A 4,484-nucleotide genomic window follows, 5' to 3' on the forward strand; every position below is an offset into this window, starting at 1 on the left:
AATTTTATGTGCATAGAATGCAAACGGACTTTTACATGTGATAGTGATTTGAGATGTCATGCTCGAAACTTCTCCTTGCAGGAATTAAACGAGATAGTGGAGGTTAAGTCGTACCTTTTCTACTGTGAGCATTGTACGAAAAAGTTTAGCCTTAAAAGAAAGCTGAGAATGCATTAAAAAAAGTATACAGAAAGTAAGCGAAAAAAATTGTTGCAAGTATAAACTAACAAAAATAAAAATCATATTGTGTTTTCATCATTGTGTTTTCATAAATCATAATCAGTATTAGAAGAAATTTCATGTTTTTTAAATAAAAATGCATGGTTAAAAATTTTGCTGTTTTATTGAAAATTCAACTTTTTCGTAGAAAACGTACACATTATCCTTCTTGGATCCAAATATAACTTTTTCTTTGAAAGATTTGGTTGAATTAATTTGTGCAAAAATAATTTCTTTTTCAAGATTTATATTTCTAGTTGAATGTTCATCTCTTTGGTTGAAAGTTTAAGTATTTTGTGGAAAATTAATCTTTTCTTATAATTTTTTAGAGTTACGCTACATTGTTGAAATTTTTTTCGTTTTTGTTTAAAGGATTAAGTCTTTGGTTTAAAATTTATCTTTTTACTGGAAAAGCTTTTTTTTTTTGTTTCAAATTTATTTTTTAACTGAAAATGTAACTTTTTCATTTTTTTAAGATTGATCTTTTGTTTTAAAATTTTTTCTTTTTTATCGTGAAGAAATAATTTTCTTGGTTTAATATTTCATTTTTCTTTGGTTAAAATGCATCAGTTTCGTGTAAAATTTATTTTTTGCTCATAAGTCATATTTTTTGTTTGAAAATTTAATTTATGTAAAAATATTACGTTAAAAATTCAATTATTTTGTTGGAATTTGAATATTAATTATCAAGGAAAATTAAAAATTATTCATCTAAACATCAGGGAATTTTGAAAATGAAGTTCTCGGACCCCCCTTTCTAATTCTACTAGCAATAAATAGCAAAACATGTCTGGAAAATAAAAACTACGTACATTAACAGGGCCGGGGGGTAAAAGTATTTTTTAAAGTTCTATTACAGGGGTTAGGAGGGGTATGTGATTGGGCCTTTAATCCGTTACGTTATTGAAGTACGGCCCCTTATAAGTATTAGGCTTTTCATTTGGAAGTTGTAACGGGGTATAATTTTATTATCTATCACTGACAACTGCCCTTCTTTAGGAAATTTGAATTCATTAAAATACTGATCCTACGTGAAATGTTTGAACAAGGGTCACCATCACGGTACATACTTCTCACGGTGCTCAAACCTGCCAGCGAAGAGGAATCTACGAAATTTTATTTGAATGTCAGAGCCTTTCCCACCAATACTGAACGAGAGGTTGCCACCATCCGGACGACCGAGACCATCGTGCAACAAAGTCGCTAGCGGGCACCGAGCCCCGTATCCGTAATGAGAAAGAGAATTCTCATTGTATCAAATCTTTCTCATTGGAGTGTCACCCAACCGACGTACTTTAACCTTTACTATTTTTATGTATAAATTAAAACGGCCCAATGTATTCCTACAGACTAAAAATTAGTAATTGAGACTATAGACCGGGGTGCATTTGCGAAAAAATACGAGTCTGCGAACTCGACTTCCTTGCGATACCTGATCACGTGATCCCGGGGACGGCTCTGATTGGTCAGTAAACTTCGATTTGTAAATCTAGAGTTTCATCTGTTCACCTGCTATATTGACCTGTCACTCTTGTTCTAAACTTACGAGGCAACACGCCCGAACTATATTTTCTCAAAAAAAAGGGACTCAGAATAATTTTACAATGACCGACTCTTACGAGCCTAACGTCTTCACGTTTCTCCGATGAAGATAGGAGACGTCAGAAAACGCGGGAACTGCGCAGGTATGAGGTCGTAAATTTCGGTGAATTTCATGGTCATACGGGCTGTCCTTTTGTGAGTTTTTTTTATAATCAGTGATTAGACATCCGCCATGGGGCTCGCTACCTACAAAGTGTCGTGAGTGTTTTCCCGGATTATCCATGCGTGCTTGAGTCGTGTTCGCGATTATCAAAATAAGCTTTGATTATAGTATCCGATTTAAGTTCATTGTCACGGTAAAGATCGAGATAACTTTCAGAATTGTGTATGGGCTTAGGTCCGTAAAGACCCCATTGGGTCCCCATTCGATTCCTTTTTAAAAAACTGAAAAAAACACCAAAATCATTTTTTAAATTGTCGAAATTCGTATTCTACGTTAAAATTTGCATTAGAAACTCACGGAGTAATCGCGATACTTTTTATTGCTACGTTAAAAGCTTAAAAAAAATAAATATCTGTCATTTACATGGGCCGAAGGTGCCTTCAAGTGCATCTTCTTTTAGTGGCAGTTAATAAGCGTTCCGTCGGTAACTTTAAGCAATTTTCTGGATACTTGCGCCACCCAGTGGAAGCCTCAGGCAACAACCCTGAGATGTAAGTTAGAGAGAAGTTTATTTATAAACTTCGCGCGCATCATACTGCTTGAGCTATTATGGATGTGCTTGAAGTCACCTGTAGCAGAAGTTAATGACATTTTTTTACATTTTTAACGCCGCAAAAAAAGTATTGCGATTACTCCGTGAGTATTTAACAGAAAATTTAACGTAGAATCCGAATGTCAACAGTTTAAAAGTGGATCTTGCTGTTTTTTTGAGTTTTTTAAAAAGGAACCGAATGGGGACCCAATGGGGTCTTTACGGGTGATTTTTAGAGGCTCGATTCGGTTCCTTTGGTCCGCCATTGAGTAAATAACTTTAGTAATGTATAGACCCAACGAGGAAAAATTAAGGAGACACAGACAGTGCGTATTAAGACAACTTTTAGGTTAGATCAGGCGCGAACTAAAAAGAAAAAAAAGTAAATTAAATCAGGGTACGATCTTTTAGCCGGGATTTAACCCCTGATAAAGTTTTGATATAATTTCCCTGTGTTTTTTAGATAATACCTAGGCAAACGAAAGAACCTGCTAACAAGAAAAATGAACCTCAAAGAAGACTATTCAGCACACGAAAGAATACATCCAAGAAAAACAGAAGTTTTGAAAAACCAAGTCAAGATGAGCTAAATTCCATTGCTGTAGCTTTATTACAAAAAGATGCATCAAATTAAATATATTACTGTTACAAAAATGTTGTATACAATGGAATTATCAGAGCGATTATCATAAAAGTATATGAAACTTAATAAAAATGGATTTTAATAGCGATCTCATATGGTACAAATATTAATTTCAATATAAATTGGTATTTAAAATTTACTACAATTTTTAACAGTGTTATGCAGTTTATTACATATTTATGGAATTTATTTTTTTTAGTACTAAATTTTATTATAACACAAAATGGCTAGGTTCTATAATTAGAACCATAAAAAATTACTTTTTAGTTACGATTTAATTCATTGACAGAAAGAAAAAAAAAGTATAAAGCCTCAAATTATGAAGTAATAGATGTCTTCAAAACTAATTGAAACATTGATTTAAAAATTTCCTAAGAGTAGGTGGGTGATGCGCGCGCACCATACGAGACCCGAGCGCAAAGTAGTAGTCGGGGTGTAGACGCTTGTCTTCGCTGCCAGTGTCTCCAGATCGCGGAACGTTTCGGCCCCCTCCCCTTTCCCATCAGGGAGAAACACATGGAAACGTAGCGAGTCGGTGAGTCTGCTCTGCTGCATATCGTGTAGGCCATCCTCGTATAGAGCCTAAAATGCACGAGCATGAAACCGAGCTCTCCTGACTTCACGAATGATCATCTAGCATCTACGCAAAGTTATTCCGGTTTTGAAATCCCGAATTACCCTCAGAATGATTAAACTTCTTGCGAAGAGGAAAATATCATTTACTGTAACATGTACATATACATACATAGGAGACAAGATTTTTTGAAGAACCTTTTTTTTCAACCAAATTATAGTTATTAGTTCCATTTTTGAATAATAAATTAAATTTTCGACAAAATATTTTTAATTTCGGCGGATAAAATGAATTTTCAACTGAAAAATATGTTATAGAATATGTTATAGATATGTTATAGAATTGTTCTATTTTTAAAAAATGAACTGAATGCACAAACAACAACAATAGTATTATATCAAAACGATAAACTTTTAATCATATTGTTGAATTTTAAATTAAGAAAGGTAATTTTTTAACAAAAACAGGAATTCTTAAATTTGCAGTAAAAAAAAGCGAATAAAAAATAAGGTTTAAACAAATACTTACATTTTAACCAAACAAATTAATTTTCTAACGAAATGAAGAATTTTGAAATAAATAATTTTATACTGAAGACAAAATTTCAACTAAAAAAAATTCGATTTCAACTAAAAAACAATGTATTTTTAAGCAAGGAAAGATATTTTCAAAAAAATAGTAAGTTAGAAACAAATAAGAAGGTCCTAATATTTTTGGTTGAATTGAATCCTCTTTAGTTTGAAACTTCTAG

Source organism: Belonocnema kinseyi, chromosome 6, assembly GCF_010883055.1.
Source record: "Belonocnema kinseyi isolate 2016_QV_RU_SX_M_011 chromosome 6, B_treatae_v1, whole genome shotgun sequence".
Classification (NCBI taxonomy): Eukaryota; Metazoa; Arthropoda; class Insecta; order Hymenoptera; family Cynipidae; genus Belonocnema; species Belonocnema kinseyi.